The sequence below is a fragment of the Phocoena sinus genome, chromosome 10, assembly GCF_008692025.1.
Source record: "Phocoena sinus isolate mPhoSin1 chromosome 10, mPhoSin1.pri, whole genome shotgun sequence".
NCBI lineage: Eukaryota > Metazoa > Chordata > Mammalia > Artiodactyla > Phocoenidae > Phocoena > Phocoena sinus.
In genome coordinates this window covers 93,417,937-93,442,720 of record NC_045772.1, presented here as the reverse complement: position 1 = coordinate 93,442,720, position 24,784 = coordinate 93,417,937, and the positions used below count along the sequence as shown (strand labels likewise).

The 24,784-nt window shown below is 44.0% G+C and overlaps 1 protein-coding gene and 1 long non-coding RNA gene across 7 annotated transcripts in view; one reads left to right on the top strand and one right to left on the bottom strand.

Annotated features, from left to right (window-relative positions):
- Positions 1-24,281, bottom strand: part of GPR19 (G protein-coupled receptor 19) — a 36,090-nt gene extending 11,809 nt beyond the window's left edge. The window contains exons 1-4 of one of the 6 annotated variants that reach the window (XM_032644342.1): positions 22,828-24,276; positions 22,107-22,326; positions 14,135-14,371; positions 9,215-9,371 (exon numbers count right to left, since the gene is read on the bottom strand). The gene's annotated coding sequence lies outside the window, so the exon portion shown is untranslated. Of the gene's footprint in view, positions 1-9,214; positions 9,372-14,134; positions 14,372-22,106; positions 22,327-22,482; positions 22,548-22,691; positions 22,793-22,827 lie in introns of those variants that run through there. The other 5 variants (XR_004351643.1, XM_032644345.1, XM_032644343.1 and 2 more) reach the window with 5 other exon arrangements.
- Positions 17,356-21,359, top strand: LOC116760078. The gene is made up of 2 exons (XR_004351644.1): positions 17,356-21,029; positions 21,155-21,359. It is a non-coding gene; the product is annotated as an uncharacterized LOC116760078 (long non-coding RNA).
- Positions 24,282-24,784: the final 503 nt, after the last annotated feature.

The following is a 24,784-nucleotide window of genomic DNA, read 5'->3' as shown; positions in this document are numbered from 1 at the left end:
TTTCAGATAAATAACACATAATTTTTTAGCATAAGTATGTCCCATGTAATATCTCCTACAATATTTAAATGGTGTCCTGTATTTTTATTAGCTAAATCTGACAAACCTACACACCCAGAACATAATCTTCTGCTGAAAAACATTTATTTTTCATCTCACAATACAGGAATATTGCAAAGTGGTTATGTGTGCATGCTTTGAAGCAGACAGCTGAAGTGTGCATCCTTCCTCTGTCACTCACTAACTAGTTGTGTGATCCAAAACAAGTTATCTAACCCTCTTGATTCCAGTGTTCTCATCTGTAAAATGGGGACAATTAGTCCCTATCTCATTTGATTATTATGAGGATTAAATGAGATAACAGATGCACAGGAGTTAAATGAGTTATTACAAGTCAATCTGCCTGGTATGAGAAAAACATTCAATCAGTGTTATCCTACTGTAGTTCTAAAACACACCTAGCTTGGTGCCTGGCACATAGCGAGTGCTGAAAAAATTAGCACTCTTACTACTGTCAGCCCATAAAAGTCTTCTAAGCCATGTGACAAGCAAATTTTAGTAACCACATCACATACTATAGTGATAATACTAACATTAGTCACATAATTTAGCACTGTTAAGGATGAATGGCTTTTGTGAAGGGGCCTGGGGACCTAATCATCATTCACAACATTGTTTTTAAGGGGAAAGTCATTGGGGTCCAAATAAATAAACATAACATTTCTCCAAGTTGGGGATGATTTTATAGTGACATGTTAGCCAGATAAAACCTTTTTCTATACCCTAAACCAAAAGATGTAAATATAACTGGATTGACTATGTCTTTCTCAAAAGCATATAGAGTCTATCCTGCTTAAATTATTTCCTTTATATAATTTTGAATAATTGCAAAAGAACCTCATACTTTCAATGAAAACAAAGTTTCTTCTCCACCATCTGAGACCACTAGCATCACGATTTATAAGCCTGGAATTTTCCCTAATGCCCTTTTCCCTTTCCTCCTGTTATATAAGATATATAAATATTCCTCCGTAATATTTCCAGGTCTATGCCTTTCAGTTTGTTTCCAAACTGGGATCAAGCAGTTTCCTGAGACCAGACTTGGCACATTTTCTTTTTGTTTGAATATTGGTTATGCTTTCAAGGAGAACATGATTTTTTGAACAGAGAAGGATTTTCAGAACAGCCTCTTCTAACATCACAAAATAACCCACAACGACATTTCTGCGTGAGAAATTTCTAGATATCTAGATTTAAGGAACTATTCCTCTTCTATCACCTTTACCTTTCTTTGTTCTTTACACGAATTCTAAAATATTAGAAATAAACACAGTCAGCATCCTTGGCGTGATTTCCAGAAACCAGGAAGGCTTCTATCACCATCAGAGCATCATTCTTTTAAAGTCAAAGTCTGATTTTAGTACATGTGCTGCCAAAGTGAGCACCAAAGTTCCATTTAAAATTTAACTACTACTTAAAGAGTAAATTTTTTTACATATTATCAGTAGAGCAGTGACCTCTGAGACTCCGTCTCTCTCTGAGATCTATGATCTCAGAAACGAGCCCGAGCTTCACCCCATGTGGAGGTTTATGTTGACCACAAGCTGCAATCCTCCCCAAATTCTCTGCAAACCAAGTTGCAGGAGAAAATGTTAGGTCATACTGGCTCCTCTTTGGGGGAATATATAAAGGACACTATCCAGTATTTCCCACCCTAACTGCCACTTAGTAGGGTTCTGTGTGGAATGGTTTAATAACACAGAACTTCCCTCCCTACTGTTCTCACAAAGTCGGTGGTCAGATAAAATGGGAAAAGGAAAAAGAAACACCAAGCAACTTCACCGTAAGAAATGACTAATGTGTTAGGATGGTATATGCAAAGTGGTCCTCAATCACACAAAGTATCCAAATCTTTTCCACTTAGTGTGAGTCAGGATTGTGCTAAATGCTGGAGATACAGAAGTTAACTAGACAGACAAGGTCTCTGCTTTTATGGAGCTTTCCTCTAGTGGGAGAAACAATATTACACAGCTAAATAAGAAAAACAACACAATTAATAAAGAAATGGTTAGTGCTATGGAGAAAAATATAGCAGAATAGGGAACCAAAATGGATGGGAAATGGATGGCAGATGGTTGGTTGGTTACCCAATGGCCATTCCCAACTCCTTCCTTGCCTTCCTCTCTCCAGAGGCTGAAAAGGAAAGATAATCACTTTGGGCCCACAAAGATGCCCATGCCCCAATCCTGGAACCTGTGAATATGTTACATTATATAGTAAAAGGGACTCGGCATATACAATTAAGGTTATGGAACTTAAAATGGGAAGATTATCCTGGTTTATCCAGGGGGACCCAAACTAATGAGCCCTTACAAAGAGAGAACTTTCTCGGCTAGTAACAGAGAGATGCGGCAGAAGCCAGAGAGAGATTCCAAGCGTGAGAAGGAATCAACGTGCTGTTCTGGCTCTGAGATGCCGGGGCCCACATGCAAGAACCAGGGAGAGGCCTCTGGGAGTTACTGGTGGCCCCCAACTGAGAGCCATCAAAGAAACGTGACCTTGGTCCTAAAGCACAAGGCACTGGATTCTGCCAACCACCGAAATGAGCTTGGAAGGGGAATTGTCCCTGGAGCCTCTAAAAAGGAGCATGGTCCTGCCAACACCTTGAAGCCTTGTGAGACTCTAAGCAGAGAAACTGGCCAAGCCCACCAGACTCCTGACCCGCAGAACTGTGATGTAATAAATGGCCATTATTGTAAGCCACTAAGTTTGTGTTAATTTGTGACAGCAGCAATAGAAACTAATTCAATATAGCATTTGTTATATAACTGAGTGTGAAAACTGAAACTCATACCAGCCATTCTATCACTTTCCACTACCCCACCATCATCCAGAATATTAGAAACCCCCAAAAGCTTAAAGAATGTAGCACTTTCTACTTCACCTTAAATGTTAGACTGGAGACTAAGAAACCTAAGTTATAATTATGACTATAAGCACTGAACAGCAAGTCAAGAGGCCCAGGTCTTATTTTTACATCGGTGTAAGGACCTTAAGTAAATTAATCTCCCTGAATCTCTATTTCCATATCTACAACATGAATGAGTTGGTCTAGATGATTTCTAGGATCATTTTTGCTCTATGAACTACAACTGATAGGTAGACATTGTGACGAGCAACACACTTTCATTTCACTTATAATCCACCACTTTCACCTGGCGGAGAGTGCATCCTGAAAGTGCATTGTGATGGGAGGACCGGGAAGCTGTTTAGGGCTGCTGGGGCCCAGTTCTTGAGCCTTTGCTGTCCAAGATTGGTAGTCTGGGTCTCCAAAGGAGAGATGAATTGTACAGAGGGGCCAGCCAAGCCCTCCCCACTAATTATCCTGGATGTGCCAATAATCTCTTACTGAAGATTCCTTGCAAGAAGCAGTCTGGTCTAAGAAGACCTGCCACCTGTGTTTGCTTCCCATCCCATGTAACACCAAACTTCTCAGCAGGAAGAAACACTTGCTAGAACCCCTGACTGTCCTCGACCAACGTTCCACACCTCTCCTCCTCGTAAGGGATCTTCCAAATTTTGAAGAAAACAATTTGGCCCCAGAATTTGCACCTTGCCAAATTCAATTTAATTTATTACAACAAACATTTTTTGAATAGTTGCCGTGTGCTCACTGAGTCCAAGTTTGGGAGGGAAATGTTCAGTTTTATGTCCAATCTCTGATTTCAGTATCAACATCTTTAGTTGTATGACTGAAACAGGAAAGGGGGGGGAGGCAAAGAGCAGACTCATTACACTCAAAGCAAAGAGCTGTACAGTAGATATGATTTATAGCTATTTGAAAAGAAGGTGAAGGATTTGTTAAGAACCGAGTGTAAGCACCAAACAGGAAGTTACTAAGAACTTCCGTTTTTCAGAAGCATTTACATTCTGTCTCACGTCAAGTTCACATCAACACTCTGGGGAAATTTTGATCTGCACCACTGTCTTCAATCAGGGTTTTCCAAGAAAGCAACCTTCAAATTCATGGAGCAGAAGTTAGATTTGAATTTGCAGTAACATGTATTTTTCATGGACAAATTATGCAACTATATATGTGGTCAGATGTGACTGAAAATATGGCTGAACATGTATCTGCATATGTTTCACATGGTTAATATATTTTTTAGTGCCATATATTTTTAGACATTTTATAAGTTAAAATGCTACTGCTATCACTTCTCAGTGCTTCTTATTTTAATCCTCTCTGCATATCAGCAATGATTGACCAAAATCACCAACACCAGCAATTTTCAACCTCTTCTTCGGAGGCAGATGTGACAAATGTGTCCATACATGTGATACACTCTTACGGACACATCCAGAATTACATGTAACACCAGGAGCTCAGCCTACAATCTTCAACCTAGAAGTCATGTTGAAAAGAAAATAATTATGTAGATATCCTTACCTTTATTCTAATTAGTTTTTTAAAAAATGAATCACCAGCAAACTTTGGTATTTTATCAGCTAGAAATTATTTGCAACAGACATTTTTTGTTTGGGACACATTTTGACACTTTGGTTGATAAGCACTGCCCTGCTATACCATAAGTGTACACCTGAAATCTGAATTCTTGAAGGCTAAGGGTGCCTGACACATAGAACCAGGAAAAGGTAATAAGAGAAAGAAACATGGCTATTCTCCACACTGGGCAACGGTGGGATATGACAAACCTGTTACAAAAGTCTAGCATTTCCCTGGAAATAATTAATTTCCTGCCTATGCTCTTTAAAGCCACTGACATCCCAGGGAGTCTTCATAGCCTGCCTCCAAATTCAAAGGTGTATTCCCTTCTTTAGATGTAGAAGAAAATAACTCTGAACACATTTAAAATGTGAAGAGGCTACGTTATCTCAACCATAATGCATGGTTGACAGCACGGGCTCTTAGACTAGTGGTTCAGAGGTCATTTTGCCTCCCAGGCGACATTTGGCAATATCAGGAGACATTCTTGGTTGTCACAACTCGGGGAGGAAAGTGTTGGCGTCTGGTAGGTGGAGGTCAGGGATGCTGCTAAACATTCCACAACGAAGAGGACAGCTTCCCCCCGACCCCCAACAGAGAATTATCTGATCCAAGAGGCCAACAGTGCGGAGATTGAGAAACCCTGCTCTCAAGCCAACCTGCCTGGGTTTCAAATCACCTGTTACCTATATAAGTTACTAAACATCTATGTGCTTATTGAGTGTCTTCACCAGTAAAATTAGGATAAAAACAGTGTCCACCTTCTTGATTTGTTGTGAGAATAAAATAAGTGACACAGACAGGAGCTAAGAACAATGTCTGGAAAAAAGCTAGTGTTTAACAAATGTTTACTTTCATTACCATTAGATGCATCGAAAAAGACTGAGAAGAAAAACACCAAAATTTTAAAATAAGTTGTTTCTAGGTGGCCAGACCATGACTGATTTTTATTTTCATTACACTTTTATATTTCTTTATATTTTCCAAATTTTCTAGAACTGTATTTGTATTACCCTAATATCCAAAAACACTTTTTTTAAAAGAATGTAGAGGAAAGAACTTTATTTTGTGACATAGTGGAAAGAGCACAGAATCAGAAAGATCTGGATTCAGATCCTGGCTTTATTTGTTGTATGTGACTTTGGGCAGATTAGTTACTCTGAGCTTCAGTTTCCTGATCAGAAACTGGGGCTAATAATGCATATCAGAGAGCTTCCATCAGGATTAAACATGACAGACATCCAGTGTCTTGGAAATATGCTGAATGACAGGCTCCAAGAGATGGGTGCTTTCAAAGTTTGGCCCAGGAAAAGTGACTCTATAAACAGGGAAATATAGTCATGATGGTAACTCCCCTGTTGCTTTTTAAACTGTCCTCTTGGAGAAGCCACCTCCCATCTCAACCCACTGTTCGCCTGGGTTCAGAGGAGAAATTGCATCCACACTTTGGTCCTTCTCTCTATTCTTTCCACCTCCCCACATATACATCCTAGGAAAGGACCTGATAATTCAGCAGGCAGGGCTTACCAGCAGCGGGAAGTTACTAAGAGTGAAAAGCAGAACCCAGGCATCACTTCCACATGCCCACTGAGGGACAAGTCCATTGTCCTTCTTCTTGTTTCTTCTTTCATCCCTAGCCTCCAAGCTGAAAGCACTCTTGGCAAGCCCTCTCCTCCAGAGGAACCGCTCCACTTTCTCTCTATTCTACTTCTCCTGTTCAGCTGGTAGAGAGGACTGCCCCCTTTCAGTTTTGAGAAGGATGAGTAGGACGCCCAGAGAGGCTTCCAGATCTAAGACTCTTGTGTGCACTAGCCTGGCTCATCTGAGAAGGCCGGCAAGCGTGCGGTGGGCAGGCAGCACTGGCCTGGCTGTACCTTGCTTCCAGCAGGGCTGTTTCTTTTCCACCCCTCATTCACTCCAGGTCACACTAAAGACCAGGAGGATGAGTAGACAGGATTCAAGGACCCAAACGGTAACCACAAACCCCACTCTTAATGCTCTTTAATGACTTAATCAGATGGAAAAAGAACAGAATAGGTTATATGTGTGTATATTATCAGGAGGGGTGACTATTTTAAGCCAGGTTAGACTGCTAACTTAAATTCAAATCCTAAGCAACCTTTCAAGATGCCTGAGACAATCTTTCGTACTCAGGTCCTAATTGCCACGGTGTGGAAAAGGCAGTCTGGCTCAACCCACTCTGACTCTGAAGATCCCATGGTTCTCCAGGGAGGAGTCTTGTAGTCCTACCGGGTGGGCTCTTGGTGAAGTGTTCTAGCAACCAGAAGGCACAGCTGATTAGGGCAGGATTGCCTGGGGCAGGAACTGACCTTCTCACGACATTCACTCTCAACCCAAGGTGAACTATTTCAACACAGGGAGACGGTGCCAGGCAAAACATCAAAGGAAAATGAGACTATTTGGGGTGCCCCCATCTACATGTAAAAAAAAATATCAGGAGAACTTCATTCTAAATATAAATAAAATGTCAGGGGGATTGGTAATAACCAGGAAATCATTTATGGATCCTTCTGGAACTCTAGTCTGCTATTGCTCCAGGGTCTGACTAGCATATGTACATTTCAGACATAATATTGACTGTTGCCAAGTTCTCTCCTACTACACTTTTACCTCCTCACTATCCTCCGCATAAAAGCATGCAAAACAAAATAGGCATGGGCCCCCAGAATGCTGTCAGTCTTGAGTCTTCCCATTCTTCATTCACAAGGGAACACTGAGATGATATCATAAACGGGCTGGGTGCTAAGTGCTAGAAAGCCAGAGATGGAAGGAGATGGTCCCTTCTGTCTAGAAGCTGACTTCGGATGACTATAGTAGCTAGCGTCAAGTGTACTTGTTCCAGGGAAATGCTGATTTCAGCAGGGATCAAATCTAAGAACTAAAGTTCAATAAAGTTTAAGGTGTCAAGGGGACTCCTTCCTCTCAAAGTATTCTCTTCAATTGAAACCGTGAAGGAAACACTTTATATAGTGAGGAATTTCACAAATTTTGGATTCCTACCCCCTTTTCTTCCTCTTTGTATCTCTGACCTAGTAACTTCTCTAAGTTTTCCCACAGCATATAAGAATGAGATCAGTCATCTTTTCTTGTCAAGGGCCAAAAGGGAAACTACACAGACCAAAAGGAGGTAACCCTTCTATTTCAGATATTTCCAGAAGTTAAAAAAAATTCCTCTTTTCCCCTTAAAAACCTAAATTAATTTGCAAAAAGAGAGAAATCTATTCCCTATTTTAAAGTATGATAATACTATTTTAAAGCAATAAATCTACTCAGTTTGATAACATAGTTTGTGTTTATAATTTCAGAAGTTTTTAATCTATTTATTTTATTTTGAAAACCAGGTAAGTACTGTTAATATGCCTAGGCTGGTCTTATTACTAGGTCCTGAGGATGGAAGAATGTTTCTAGGTTTGATTTAAAAAAAAAAATGAACCATGATGTAATTTTAGATTTCTTTTTTTCCTTTAGACATCATTTGGTCACCATTGCAATACAGTGTTTTACCAGCAGATATCTATACAGCACAAGGGGAAGAGAAGAACAGGTAATTACTTACTGGGTTATCTGGGGGTACAGAATGTGACTACTGGGATAATTCAAGATTACTATAGATTTCACTGGGGGTCTGTTTTAGCCAGGAAAGCTGATTCAATGTTCTAGTAGCATCAGCTGAACAAAATTTGTAGCCAAATCAACTGTTGACATCATTTGAAATAATAGGAGCAGGGAAGCAGCATAGTTAAGTGGTTAAGATCATGGATTCTAGGGTCAAGTTTCTTGGGTCCAAACCCTGTTTCTCCTATTTGCTAGCTGTGTGACCTTGGGAAAATTCCCTAACTCCTCTGTGCCTTAGTTTCTTCGTCTCCAAAATGTGGGTACTAATAATAACTCCCCCAGAGGGTTATATAAGGATTAAATAACTGACTGTGCTTAGAATGATGCTTTACACATAACAAGAACTTTACAAGTATTCGTTAAATAAAGACAAAATAAAATGTAAATCTGCTAGCTCGTCTCTTTGTGCTGGATAGAAATAGTCAAAGATATCAAGATTTGAGTGCATGGCAGATTCTTTTAGCCTGTAACTTTGGAAGATCCCTTTGAGAACTTCCTGGAAGCCTTCTTGGTAGCTATTCTGAAAGATATGGAATTTGGTGACAGTCTGCTGTCCCTAAGAGAGCTGGAAACAATCACAAGCACTCCTGGTGTCAGGAACATCAGAAGGAAGACGATCACTCAGCACAAAGAAACAGCACGCCAGCTCACTCAGGCTCCCTAAGCCACTGCCAATAACCTCGGGGAACATGGGCACAGAATAAGCAGCTGAAAAAGGATGAAACAGGATTTTATTGCAGTGACAATGAAATCTGGCTGGTGTCAGTAATATTATCTTTTTCCCTCTTTCCAGGATTCAATGAAAAAAATGCTTTTCAGCAATGAGTGCTTTGTTTTATTAATTATCACTATATACAATTCCCATCTCGTTTTTCTTCAACAGGCAGTGACTGTGGTGAATTGTTCATTTTACAGAACTACCTAGGCATCTTTTCTGGACCTGTGACAAATCTAAAGCCCCAAACCAGCGTCTAAGCCGGGACAAAATCTCGAAATTGTCTGGAAAACAGAAGGTATTATGTCCTCTGAGCCAAATTTCAGCCACAAAACCGCGGGATCTCTAGCACATACCTTCATCCGGACTTTATTTCAGAGACGGTCTCCTTGGGTCTTCTTGGTCAGGAACAGCCCTTGCAGAGGAGTTTGGAGAATGCCATAAACCACCAGGGAAGCTTGGGAACACATCCATATCTGTCCTCTGCCTTCCCCTTGGCTCAGAGCCTGCTTCCTGGTAGGAAGACAAGATGACGCTGTGCAGGGTTGACTGTTAAACCATCTTCCCGCCCCCAGCCCCACTCCCTTGGTGCCCCTCCCTTCTCCTTTCCAGGGCTCTGGAATGTGTCACATGGGAAATGGATCATGTGGCTCCAGGGGAGAATGTGGCCGGCTTCTCTCTCCCTTCCCCCACTTTTCCTTTCAGGAGCATAGCAGCAGAAATCTCCGACCTGATTGGCTCGGACCAAAAATCTCCACACGAAAAGAGGAAGATTCAACCATCCAAACCTCCAGGCTTCTCCGCTTTCTTTTTTGTTTTATTTTTCATCTGAACATTTTTCCTGGGCATTCAGAATTGCTTGGAAGGGAAGGAAAGAATGCTTTCTCCCCAGGCCGTCTCTTTCTTTCTTATCATCAGTACCCTAACATGGCAAGGTGTTCCCTAACCTCCCTCCAGAGCCCCCTTGGCACATCTAAGACAATCAAGTGTTCAGCACCACGGACAGCATTACACCCTCCTTCAGAGCTCCTTAAAGCCATTTGTCTATTTCACTCTCAGGTAAATAAAAATATTTTAAAAATATTTCCCCTGAGGTCTTGTGTCTAAATATACATCAGGCTATATATATGTAAGGCTCCAACCTCCCCTACTATCAACTTACTGTAACCTTATAAACACAAATATAATTTGTACATACCATTAAACCTAAAAAGACTATCCCATGTCTACCTCCCCGGCCCCATCCCACCACCCATCCCCACCCTTTAAACATGCTCCATGTTTTTTGGGGGGAGGGGAAATTCTCATTACACAGTTTACCATATGCCCATATATCTACGCTCACAGGCACAATGACAGGCAAACGTAAGATTTCTTGAATGTGCACGTCCAGATGTCTTTAGTCCCATCCCTAGGCCTCAGGCAGGGCCGAGCTCTCCAACTCAGAGAGGGAGCCCGGCAGGAGCAGTTTTGTGCAGGGTCTTTCCTGCTTCACTGACATCCCGGTTGCCATGGTAACTGTTGAAGGGGATGATTTCGTTCAGAACCAGTCACCATGGGACCCTGCTGACTAAAGAAAGGAAGAGGGAACAGGACTGAACTGCAGAGGAGAACTTTCAATTAGCATTTGCAGAGCCAAATTTACCTAATGGGCCCTTTCTTTACTGAATTGTTGTTGACCCTAAATCTTGAAAGGCTTCTAGGAATTAGTATGGACACTGCAATGGTAACTCCCCCCATCCTCCACTGCTGCTTTCCTTAAAAATCTATTTAGGTGCCACTAAATGAAAATGCCACCTTCACAGAACAACTGTGGCATATGCCACCACAGAGCACAGGGAAGAACACAGGAAACGTATTTCTTCTCAGGCTGAGGCTTCTGGCTTTCATGAGGCCATTTATCTAAGTCTAACAGTCTTAATTTTAGGGAGATGCTTTAGAACCACACCTGAACCAGGAACAATTTGTGAATGCTTTACAATTTTATAGCAGAAAAGATAAATATGGTTTAACGTGCCTTGCTGGATTATTTTGAATAAAAATAAATTTGAATAATAAGGTCAATCCCTTGGATAGCATTTGGACTATCCCAAGTCAGGAACTTAAGCTAGCTATGCACTTGTCTCTTTAGGCATGCATGTAGCTGATGGTTTCTAACTCAGAATCCTAAGCATGGCAATTCTGAATATTTATTTTGAGGGATAGAAATGCTGACTTTCAATGTGCAATAATGCAAACTCTATAAGAAAAGAGGTAGCATACAGGAGCTGGAGTATAATTTCAGGAAACTGAAGCGCCTTCCTGGTCCAACATCCACAGCTTAAGACATGTTTACATCTTTTATTTTAGGATAAGAATCAAGCTAATTCTAGTTTTTCTATGTAAGACTCACAGAGAAATTCAACTCTGTTAATTCTAATATTTGCCACTTTCAGAAAATTCATTTATCAGGAAAGCTGGATATGTGTTTGAAGAAAGTTTTAGCGAGCCAGCCAGACAGTTACTTAAGATACCACCTCTCTTCTTTTAGTGAATGATAACAGCAACAACAAAACCAGCTAATATTTATCATGCACCAGGTGTTCAGTACATGATGTCATTTAATCCTATCAAACCATGAAACAGGTACTATTATTAACATTCCTGTTTTACAGACGAGGAAACTTACAAAAGATAAGTAACGTGCCCAAAACCACACCACCAGTTAGTGTGGGAGCTAGGATTGAGGAGTATTTAGTATGACTCCAGAGCAGGCATATTATATGATACGAATCTGTATCATGGATAATGGACTCAATCAAAATAACTTGTCAGTTTAATGTGACTGATGTGATTCATTACTACGGGCCTCTGACAGAAGAAATCAAAAAGATTTCTTTGGGCTTCCCTGGTGGCGCAGTGGTTGAGAGTCTGCCTGCCGATGCAGGGGACACGGGTTCATGCCCTGGTCCGGGAAGATCCCACATGCCGCGGAGCGGCTGGGCCCGTGAGCCATGGCTGCTGAGCCTGCGCGTCTGGAGCCTGTGCTCCGCAACGGGAGAGGCCACAACAGTGAGAGGCCCGCGTACCGCAAAAAAAACAAAAACACAAAAGATTTCTTTAAATCATTTGAGATGCAAAAAAAAAAAAAGACGAAATTATTCATTCTTTTTAGGATGATTGCATGTGTACATCACAGCTTAGTGATAAAATAATAAAAACGATTTTATAAGGAATCATAATCTGAAATATTATTAAGGATGGCTATAAAACATGTTATGTAATATACTAATTCTGTTAAAAATATTAAATTTATAATCACCAAACTTATTCCCAGCCATTGGGAAGAAAATAGACAGCTGTCTTCTATTCAAACCCATAAAAATCCCATAATACTGTGTAGCTACGGTAATATTTTGAAAATAATTTATGTGATTCTTTTCCCCTCTGCCTGCCTGGGGAATCGATTTGCCTTGGGGATAGGGAATGTGGCACTGTTCAGAAATTATAAAAGTAATGGAAAGAAAGAAGGAAATAATATTCAGCTTCTGAAATTCAAAATAGGAGTGTACAGCAAGACAATAGGCTTGAAATCCAAGCTACCGTTTTGAAAGCCATTCTCAAAATTCCTTTATTTGTCATCAACCAAATATAGAAGACTTTGCTCAGACTGTTTGGTACCATAGAGCAGGCCTTCACACTGGGGCAGGCAAAAACTTTCCAAGGGGTTCCAGAGCCTGCAGGCAGTTCTATCGGAATTTCTAGATTCTCAACTTCCACAAGCTGACTTTCCTGAGAACTGGTGCAGTCAAGATGCCATGCTCGTTCTTGGTTCCCATCTAGTAGTTTTTCTTCCCTTTTACCATAGATTGGTGAACCTCTCACCCACCTCTACCTCAAATCCTACAATGGTGAACTGCCTGGATTTTAAAAAGCCCTGGGAAACAAGCAAAGAAACAACTGGAAATATTGAGGATGCTTTTGAGATATTAGTGAACTCAATAATTGAGTTAACGCATCCTTTTAAGAAACAAGAGCGGGCTTCCCTGGTGGCGCAGTGGTTGAGAGTCCGCCTGCCGATACAGGGGACACGGGTTTGTGCCCCGGTCCGGGAGGATCCCGCATGCCGCGGAGCGGCTGGGCCCGTGAGCCATGGCCGCTGAGCTTGCGCGTCCGGAGCCTGTGCTCTGCAACGGGAGAGGCCACAACGGTGAGAGGCCCGCGTACAGCAAAAAAAAAAAAAAGAAAAAAAAAAAAAAAAAAAAAAAGAAACAAGAGCTTTCCAATTGCTTTAAACAAAACTGAAAGCAAACCACTATCCAGTTGTCCACTGAGAGAGTCATTACAACAGTTCTCTTAAAAGAAAGCTCTTTTTACAAAAGAATGACAGCTAATAAAGGCAGAATATAATAGTTAGAACACCATTTCTACAGGCCGCAGTGAAATAACTGATTCAGGCAAGGACCACAGCAGGTATTCAAACTATGAGAGGAAAAGTTGTTGGGAACAGGTTGTTTGTACGTTACTTACAAACTGCAAAGGGAAATGTGTACTTTTTCAAGGGTGAGACTGGCAGGGGCTCACCATCTTAACCAAGTGACCAAATTTAGCATCACTAACCTAACAGTGGGACAACCTGAAATTAGTGCCTAACATAAAGCAAGGTGACCTACCCAACATTACTAATGAAATATTCTTTCTAAAAGCATTTAACCTGAATCTAATCAAACCTCTAGACAGAGTGCCCAGTTTGGGGGGAGAAAAAAAAAAAAGGCAGGGGTTGGAGAAACAGATTAAAGACATCATGAGAAAATAATTGACCAAAATGAGAAAACAAAATATTCTACAAGAGAACTAGTCTGGACTTATCAGAAAGTCAATGTTGTGAAATAATAAGGGTGAGCTATTATTAAAGAGACTAAAGAAAACCAATTGCAAAGCATGTAATTTGATGAGATGCTGACTGGGGAGGGAGGGAGAGTTGGTATAAAAAAGCTCTAAAATATTTTGTGGAAATTAGGGAAATTTGTCTTGTGAACTGGATATTAGATGGTATCATGGAATTATTATTTCTATTAGGTGTGAGAAACGAATTGTGGTTAATAAGTGGATTTCCTTATTCTTAGGAGATGCTGAAGTATTAAGGATAAAGGGTCGAGACGAATGCAAGTTACCCACAAATGGTTCAACAACAACAAAAAATATGTACGCACATAATCAGAAAGGGAAAGTAAATATGGCAAAACGTTAACTGGCGAAATCTGGGTGAAGAGTGTATGGGTGTTTACTGTACTTACTTTCAATTTGTTGTCTGAATGAAAATAAAAAAGTAATAAATTCTGCTCTGTGGTGAACAAGGACATGCCACATGGAAAGTAAGAGTCTCTCCCTCGGGCTTCCCTGGTGGCGCAGTGGTTGAGAGTCCGCCTGCCGACGCAGGGGACACGGGTTCGTGCCCCGGTCCAGGAAGATCCCACATGCCGCGGAGAGGCTGGGTCTGTGAGCCATGGCCGCTGAGCCTGCGCGTCCGGAGCCTGTGCTCCGCAACGGGAGAGGCCACAACAGTGAGAGGCTGGCGTACCGCAAAAACAAAACAAAACAAAAAGTCTCTCCCTCTAGGTCTCAGGTTCAGAGAGAAATAGAAGAGAATAAAGCAGCCAGTCACTGGGCCTGACCTCTTTCTAGACCAAAGGCGGATATGAGTGCATTCATTTTCTCTTGTAGTTGTTTCAAATTACCACAAACAGTAGCTTAAAACAACACAAATCTATTATCTTACAGTACTATAGGTCAGAAATCTAACATGGGTCTTACTGGGCTAAGATTATGGTGACAGCAGGGCTGTGTTCTTTTCTGAAGGCTACACAGGGAGAATCTGTTTCCTTGCCACCCACATTCCTTGGCTCGTAGCCCCCTAACTCCTAACTTCAAAACCAACAACCTTGTATCTCTCTAACCATTATTCCACAGTCACATCTCCCTTTGTCTGACCTCAGACTGGGAAGTCACTTGATTGGGCCCACCCAGATAATCCAGGATAATCTCCCCTCTCAAGGCCCTTAACTTAGTCACATCTACAAAGTCCCATTTGCCCTGTAAGGTAACACAGTCACAGGTTCCGGGTGTTAGGGTGAATATCTTCAGGAGTCCTTACTCTGCGTACCACAGTAAGTTACCTCCATGCTGAGAGGGGCGCCCAGGGCAAGAGCTCTCTGCCTTTGCTCCCCTCTGGGGACCACTGCCTAGGCCCCTCATACCTCATCCTCTGCACTCTGCATGGCCGTTCGGGCCAATGGCAAGTTTCTCACAGTGTACGTAGGCATACAGAACAGTCAACTGTCCCAAGTGTTTCCGGTTCCCTTGAAGCATGGATGTTCAACTAACAGCCAGGGGGCCTGCCGTGGTCAGGTGAGGTGACTCCACAGCCGGGGCCAAGGGGAAAAGAGTCCCCAAGGGGAGGAGGCCGATTCTCCCTGTGGAGATTTGCCTGAAGCCAAAAATGGACCATGAATTTCACCAGCTGCAGGCTTCAGCATCGCAGGCCAGCAGGTTCCCCAGCGCTCAGGCCAGCGAGGGGCATCATGCCGGAGCCCTGCCAGTGCACACTCTAGGTCCAGAATGAAGTCGGGGATACCCCCCTTCAGCAATTCCACAAGGATGTGTATGTTACCCCTCCCCACCCTCCATTCAAATGGATGTTATCTTCAGAGAGGATGACAGGACCTCCTTGGGAGGCATTATGAAAAAGAAAACATTTTTACCCAAAGGAGACTTATACTATTTAAAGAAACCACTTAAGAAATGAAATTGAACTATACCTGAGACTGAATTGGACACTTTGCCTGGTTTTTTTTCTCTCTAACCTAACAGTTGTGATGGTTTTAAAATATGTCCACAAATTTTTGATATGCCTCCCTTCAAATGGTGACATCTAATACTACTTCCCTTGAACATGGGCCAGACTCATAACCTGCTTCCAGTGAAGACAATGTGGCAGGAGTGATTCTCTGTAATGTCCGAGGCGAGATTATCACAAGGACAGTTTCTGCCTGGCTCTCTGCCTCTTGGATTGCTCAGCCCCCGTGTCGTAGGGACACTAAAGCTGTCTTGTGAAGAGGCCCACGCAGGGAAAACTGAGGCCTCTCACCAACCAGCACCAACTAGCAACAGGGCAGTGAGCCACCTGGCAACAGATCCTCCGGCCCTATCAAGCGTCTGCAGTCCAGACATCTTGACCTCTACTTTGTGAGGCCCCAGGCCAGAACTGCCCAGCTAAGCTGCTCCCAAATTCCTGACCCACAGAAATTAGGAGATAATGTTTATTATTAAGTTCCTAAGTTTGGGGGGATTTTGTTATGCAGGTAACTTATAGATAACTTATACACAGGTGAAAACTACAGAAAACAATGACGAGAACTACCTTTTCTTGGCACATTCGAGCTGCAGTGAGTTACATGTGTCCATGCCGCGTATGTGTGTTCCTCTTGTGGAAAGCATGTGGTTTTATTAGGCCAAGAACAGGAGGAGGGGGAGAGCGCAACTAGCCACATTAGAGTGCTGTCTAAGGGGAAAAAAGAAAGCCACTGAGGTGGAGGTGGATTTATTATAAAGACTCAGAAGAAGTGCAGGGAACTCAAGAACAGGAAGTGGCAGTTAGACCACAGATGGGACTGAAGGAAGGGACAGAAAGCTGTCAGAGCCAAGAGACACTGACTCCATCTCTTTCTCTCAGGCTACGGGACCGATTGTCCCCTATTTTCTCTCTCTTAATTAGCTGCATTCACCTGCTTCTCTTTTGCAATCAGCTGGTTCTGATTACTGGCCCCCAAATGGTGACCTCGGCTCTGAAAGTTACATGACCTTACAAGTTCAATGCTCCAATTTAAATGGCCCAGTCTCAATTAAAAATAGAACCACCGTATGATCTAGCAATCTAACCTCTGGGTATATACCTAAAGGAAATAAAATCACTGTCTTGAAGAGATATCTGCATTCCCATGTTCATCGAAGCATCATTCACAATAGCCAAGATACGGAAACAATCTAAGTGTCTGTCGACAGATGAACAAATAAAGACAATGTGATATACAAATACACTTCACACGCACGCACACACATAATGGAGTATTATTCAGCCTTAAAAAAGAAGGAAATCCTGCCATTTGTGACAGGGTGGATGAACCTGGAGGACATTATATTAAGTGAAATAAGCCAGACACAGAGAGACAGATACTGCATGGTCTCACTTATATGTGGAATCTAAAAAAGTTGAATTCACAGTAACAGTGAGTAGAATGGTGGTTACCAGGGCTGGGGGATTGCGGGAAATGGGGAGATACTGGTGAAAGGGTACAAACTTTCAATGATAAGGTAAATACGTTTTGGAGACCTAATATACATACAGCATGGTGACTATAGTTAATAATAGTTGTATACTCAATATTTACTGAGAGATTTCAAGTGTTCTCACCACACATACAAAAATGTTAACTATGTGAGATGGGGTGTTAGCTTGATTGCGGTCATTTCACAATGTGTATGTATATCAAAACATCATATACTTTAAATATACACAATTTTTATTTGTCAATCATATTTCAGTAAAGCTGGGGAGAAAACATATGACCCAGGCTCTCAATGTTCTGATCTAAATTCTTAGGAGGCAGAGTCTGTTTGACTCAGCTTAAGTCGGATACAGAGCGGATCCAACCAGCTGCAGGCACTGGGATGGAGCGGAGTTCCTGGGCTACCCCTCAACACTCTCTAACAAATTTGGAAAGTTTTATAAAGGGGAAGGACAAGGAGAGGGAGGAAGGGACCGATGGAGGAAATGACTGGCATCTTAGTATGTGTGTGTGTGTTTTTAAAATTCCATGACCTCTCCACTGGTGAGCCTGCCAAGGCACAACACCTCTGGTCTCCATGTCACCTCCGTTTGAATCACCCACCTGAATACGCATACCCTTCACACCGCCTGGGTTTTCCCACATGGACACCATGCTGTGTCACACATGGTTAGACCTGAGGCAGTTTCCTCTGCTGTGTCCACCTGCAGAACACCTATTCCCATCTCAAACCCTGCTGCCTTTCATCTTCTCTGAGGTTCTAGGTCCCTCTTAGCCCCACCCCCTACAAAATAAGTTACTCACACCTTCTTTCTTACTATAGTACTTCTTTAATTTTCACATATATTACTTCTTTTATTGTATACATTATACTGCATTGTGTTCGTAGATTCCTATAGGGAGCAATGTCATTTAATTCATCTTTAGACCTCTAGGATCTCACGAACAAAGTAGGTTCTCAACAACAGTGTTCCAGCACACTCAACAAGCATGATTTCAGGGACTAACTTAAAGCAACTTTATTTTTATTTCCCACTGTCCCAGTGAAAACACTCTGTAGTGCCTGGTACTCCCATCCCTGAATGAAAACCTGAGCTGCCCCATTCCTTTTTATGGTCACTTTTAGGTAAGAAAAGTTAGTAATTAAAATTTCCAGTCCAGTATCATCGTCGAAATTTGCCCCCTGACTTACAGGAAAGGCTTTCCCCTTCCCACCAGTTTGCAGCCGCTGTACCCGGGAAAGCTGACGTTCAGGCAAAGAGTGGAGCCACGTCCCTCTCTCCCTGCTTTGCCTGTCTACCGGCACTCCAACAACTCCACTCAAGTATCCTCTGCAGAAGCCTTTCCCAGTCTTCCTCGTGACTCCTTTATGCCCCTGACATGGGTGAGAGTTTAAGAGCAGTTGAATCAGTTCTCAGCCTCCTACATCTTGCAGAGTCCTACAGAGCAGTCTGTCTCTGGTATTTGTCACAGGGTCTCGGGAAGCACTCCTGTTCTGACATACTTTTATAACCGTTTAACTAAACCGTCAGCACTTGGGATTTTTCTACTTCGAACTTTCAATAGGTCTCCCTCCTCACCCCAAGTCTCCTATCCTTCTACCCCATTCCACTCCTCACTTCTGCATCCACCCACTTCCATAACCTCTAGTTATTGACCCCTGCAGAGTCTCTGAATCCTGTCTTCTTACCTAGGCAACAATGTCTGGCCATTTCACCAACGCTCTTGCTAGGGATTAAACTCATGTGCTTCTCAAGAAAAGGGACCAAGTGAAAGACAGATTACCCCCTCCCCTTTTGGCAGAAGATACTCCTGGCCATTACTGCTACGTTTGGGTCTTGGCATCAGTGACTGAAGTAGTATGGTGGTTTCAACTTCTAAATTACTTGTATCTCTAGAAACCAGAGTCGTCCTAAAGGAAAGTACCTTGTCTCTTAGAACCTCACATTCTTGACCCAGACACGCCGTCCCTCCTATTCTAACTGATTCTCTACTCACTGAAAGTTCACCTGTTAGTACTGACAGGACCACTTGTGTAGTCAGAGCAGCCACATCAACCCTATGAGGCTCCGGGAAGAGGCTTCCTCATCAATGGCCTCTCCGCTGGAGAACACCCCCGTACATACATGTCAACGATGACTCGATGTCCCTCCCCAACCAGTGGAGCAACTGTAAAAGGTCCCCGCACCCCACTACTGCAGTCCGCCATGCTCATGGCCCAAGATCCACAACGCGGTAAAGCAATAAAGACATCCCCGTCTGTCACCGCTGTTAAATCAGCACCACGCTCTAACCAACTGAGCTAACCAGCCAGAATTGTGTCACCTGTGCTAATCAAAGGCCCAACTTAGGAGGCCAAAGTCCTCCATCTCTGCAGTAAATCCTGTGTATTCCTGGGGCCTGTATTAACGACCTCATCACTGACCTTTCCCAAATCACGATGCTTACCACCTTCTTATCATAGTGCCCTCTCTCCTGAATAGAGCTCACTATGCCCTACTCATCGGCCCATCTCAAGCTCTAGCCCTTATACCTCTAGAAAATTTTCAAATATATAGCTATCCAGACAAGTGGTCTTAAACCGCAGGCCTAACTTCTTTTCTCCTCCTGCTTAAAGCAGTGGTTCTCAACTTTAGCAGCAAAATGAAGAGCTTTAAAAAATACTGATGCCCAGTTTCCACTCCCAGAGATTCTGATTGAATTGGTCTAGGGTGAAGCCTGGGCATTAGGACTTTCTAAAGCTCCCCAGCTGAGTCTACTGTGGCGGCAAGGTGAAGAATCTGTCTTAAGGCTCTCTGAATACGGATGCATCCATGCTACACGGAACATCCACATTTTGGTGAGGAGATGGCACGCGTAAACGTGGTGGGAGGCTCAAGGCAGAAACTATTTGTTGATCATACACTACATATCAAGTTCTACGCTAGTAACTCATGCAGTCTTTTCAACTGTACCTCATTTCCTCTTTACAGTCATCCTATGAGGTAGGCACTATTGTCCTTATTTGACATACAGGGAAACCGAGGCCCAGAGAGGGCACACAGATTGACTGGTATGCTCAAGGGTCAAACCCTTTCTGTGACACCATCCTGAAGAGGTCACGCCTCTTACAGCTGGATGACCCTGTAACGGAGCGCCGCAGGGCGCAGCCCTTAGCCCTCCGCCGTTGCTGCCCACCCTCACCCTGCACCCCGTTACCAGGCAACGGTTACCGGGAGATCATTAACGCCGGGGGATGGAGCCTCAGCGAGAAGTCTTGCTCAGCCATTGGTCGGCACCACAGACGGCCCCATTCAGCCATTGGTCGGCGCTGCCGTGGGCCCCGCCCCCAAGCGAGCAACTGTCAAGGAGCCACCGTTTGAGGGGCGTTTTGGAGCCCACGGTCGGCGGAGCGGTGGTCGTCCACTTGGAGAGTGAGGTAAGAGGCCGATCCCAGCCCTCTCCCCGGGGCCCTCCAGCTCACCCGGCCTCGGGCTGGCAGACGAGATGGGGGGCCCAGGGAACAGGCTGGGGGTGTGCCCTGCAGGGCTCCAGAGCCTCGCCAGGACCGCGCACGGGCCGGGCCCAGGCCCTGAGGCTGCGGTGACCCTCTCCCCCATCCCCGCCTCTGCGACCGAATGGCAGCGGCAGTCTGCATGGGACACAGTCCAAGGAACCTGGCCCCCACTGTTTACGCGGCCTGAGGAGCCTGAGGGCCAGCTGGGCCCTGGGCGCCTGGCTGCCTCAGCCATGACAGCTGGGCAGGGTCTGGGGACCTGGCCCGGAGGGAGCCACCGTCTGAGATCTGCCTCTTCAGCCTGGGCACTGGTGGGAGGAGCCAGACTGGGTGCTGGACTGACGCTCCGAGGTTAGGGTGACTGCCCCCCTTCTCTCCACCAGGCCTGGACCTCGGAGGGCGAAAGTCGTGCCTTGGGACCTTCCCCTTTTCTTGTCAGAACAGAGAGTAACATTTGTTTTGGTGGAGATTTACAGGAACATCGTGACCTGACCATGACCTGACCACAAGGACAAAGGCTCTGACACCAAGAAGTGTGCACCAACTAACCGCACCCCTCCCTCGCCTTTCCTATAAAAGGGCTTTGCTGATTGCTTTCAGGGAGTTTGGGGTTTTTTAAGGCGTAAGCCACCCATCTCCTTGCATGGCCCTGCAATAAACCTTTCAGTGTTCCAGACTCCAGCATTTTGGTATTGTGTGGCCTCACTGTGCGTCGGGCACACAGGATTTGCGTTTCGGTAACAATCCCACTACCCCCAAAAACAGGCGCCAGCGCAGAAACCCTAGTCTATTGCATCCATGGATCTTTTTTTTTTTTTCCTGGAACATTCTCCCATGAACTCCACACATACAGCCCAGTTACTAGGCTATACTTTAGGCTGCCAAAATGAGGCGAAGTGCTCCAGGCAGAACTTCTTGATAGGGGACTACTAGGTCTGGGCCTTTATTAAAGTACTTCCACTCTATTGACCGATACCTGGATCCTTCTCCCTCACTGCTAACTTAAACCCTGCGGCTTTCTATACTGAGTTTTTCTTACAGATGAAGCTATATTGCTTACCTACAAGCCATTCCTTTGCTGGTCTACTAAAACCATGTATTCCACCGTTCCTCTGCCTTGTACTACAGACAGGACACAGAGCATCCAAATATACTGGCTAAGCTGCATACGACTGCTGCTAACATCAAGATGGGGCTCTCGGGGCTTCCCTGGTGGCGCAGTGGTTGAGAGTCCTCCTGCCGATGCAGGGGACACGGGTTCGTGCCCCGGTCCGGGAAGATCCCACATGCCGCGGAGCGACTGGGCCCGTGAGCCACGGCCGCTGAGCCTGCGCGTCCGGAGCCTGTGCTCCGCAACGGAAGAGGCCAGAACAGCGAGAGGCCCGCGTACCGCCAAAAAAAAAAAAAAAAAAGGTGGGGCTCTCTTACCTAGTGACCTGGGAGGCTAGCGGCGACAAGTCGGTACTTTTGTTGCGCGCCAGTGTCTTGGTAGCTCAATTCCACCACTTCACTCCATGCAATCCACATTGCATTCCGACTGAGGTATGCTTCGAGGGGCCAGGGGACCCACTGGGAGAGGACACTGTGGGTGGTACCTTTCAGGCGCTGCAGGGCAAACTCCAGTGCTTGCGCAGGTGTCCCACATACCCTGAGAGAGAAAGAGGTCAGATGGGTCAGTTCTCTCAAAACACTTGCAGAATTCTTGACTCCCGTTACCTTAACTGTCCTTCCTCATCCCAACCTCAGCCCAACCTCAGCCCCCGCTCACGACTCTGGCTTTTAGAATCCTCCTTGTCCCACTCACTTAGGGACTCCCCTATTTCCACCTCACCCACGAGGAACTAGATGTGGAGCATTTCTGCCTTTCTGTTTACAAACACGCACTATTTGAAGGAAGACGTGCTCTACTGCCCAGAGTTCTGTTTTCCTAGTTCCCGCTCTCCACTGTGCTGCATGGCTACTGCCTTCATGCACCGCTTCAATTTTCCCACCTTCTCCCTCCCACTGCACTACCTTATTTACATTCACATCTTCTCTTGGTCTCCAGAAAAAAAAATACAAAGAAAACGTAAGGTTTTCTTTCTTGGCCCCTCAGATTTGTTCCTCTATGTCGCTCCCAGGGTTATCTTTCCAAACACAGAAAGCTCACCACTCTGGTTTAAAGCCTGGACGGCTCTCCCACGCCCACGCCTTTACTACTCGATTCGCTGAAACCTCCTCACAGAGTTCACGGCCGAAACAGAGCAACGGAAAGGAGTGACGACCGTATAAGCATGTGGAGTTGTGACTGCAAAATCTCGAAGAATGTAGTGTTGTGTGCTCGAATCCATCGCGTCCACGTGAATTAACCTCCGACCTTTCTCGAGGGTCAAATTTGGTTGACTATTACCAGCCAAAACGTTTCTAAATGTTTTCGCGCTAAAAATGATCAGTCAAGCGCATGAGCAAACGCCCGGAGGGTGAGGGGGCGTCCGCTGTTCGCGCAGGCAGATCTCGCGATGTTTGAGCCAGCCCGGGGAGTAGTAATGTTTTCGGGGTGCTTTGAGGCCTATTTACGACCCCCCCCTCCTCCAGCCCCGATGGATTAATGCTGTCGTCAAATAAAAAAAATCAAGACTCCGCGGCGAGAAGAAACGAGGCTAGAAGTAGGCGACACGCCAGCGGCAGGTCTCCGGGGCCGAGGAAGGGCTTTTCTCTACGAGGCCCCGAAGGCCGCACAAGTTCTTCAGAAACAAAAGCCAGAAGTCTGTAAAAAATGGAAAAAAGCCAACCAGTTTATCACCTTAGAATGCGGTGTGGGGATTTTTGTTGTTGTTTTTCCACTTTTCACTGTAGGAAAAATCCCATTGGCTGACAACACACCAAGTTTCCCCCTTCTGCTGCTACTGCGCCTGCGCGGGGCTTTGTTTACTACCTCGGGCGGCCGCTGGGTACCCACTTCAGAGTCCGGAGTCTAAAGTCTTGGTGTGTAGTTCATGATGAAAGTCGCGTTTTCAGCCGGGAACACGGGTGGGAGGTTAATAACAGGACAGGTTAAGTGTAAACCTGAAACCAGTGAAAATACGAGCCGTAATGAAAACACGAGCCGTAATGAAAACCAATCTTGATCACTTAGAAATCGTTGCCTTTTCAGATCTGTCATGGAAGAGCTTCATTGTGAACGTAATGAAGGTGATAGCACAACTCTAACCATAACTAAGAAGTGGTAAGCAGCAACAGTACTAAACCCAAAAGCGAAGGTCGTATTCAGGTACCTGTTGAAAATATGGACTCCTGTAATGGAAAATATGCAAATAACACTAACCCTAAGCCCATCTTGCTCAAATTTCGAGCAATACCTGCATCATTAAGAATGACTATTGAAAAGAAAAAAAAAAAGACTCGAAGCAGAGTCAAAAAGGGAGCCATGCAAATTTTGAAACTAAAAACAGAGATGATGACTCTAGAAGCAATAGCCAGAAAAAGCACAAACCAACAAGCAAATTTTCGAAAATGGTTTTAAGTTCCCTTCAGAATCAGTTTCAGGTGGCTTAGAAGACTATGATACTTACAAAATGAGAAGATCTGGTGAAACTTTGTGTTATAGATATGACTGGATCTGTTTGAAAACAAAGAAAACGCAGGCAAGCTGATTTTTTAAAACTATCCTTATGGAAGAATTTCCAGTGATGCGTTTTAATGTGCTCAAAACAGCCTTAAGTAACTGGTAGATTCAGCTAAACCTAGATGTTTATCTTAGAGTTGGATAATAGCATAGATGTTAACAATTGGGAAATTTTGTTGGACTCTGTTAGGTTTTAAATGATGGATTTGAAGACTTTAATTTGTAATAGAAGAAACTTTCTACAAAAGGAAGGTGAAATTTTTAGGTAGCATGAAATTAAGTAGAGGAAAAGTATGGACATGTGTGCAGATGGGGCCAGATTTTGAAGGCTCTGGACACCTCCAGCATGGTTCACAGAGCCTTCACCTTAAAAAATCAGCCTCTGGGTTTTTCTTATTACGTTCGATATGATAGTAAAATTTAGTAAATGTAGCAATTTGGATACTTACCCTTTAAGGCAACAATTTGTACCAAAGTCACAAGGAACTTTAAAATCCTGCTC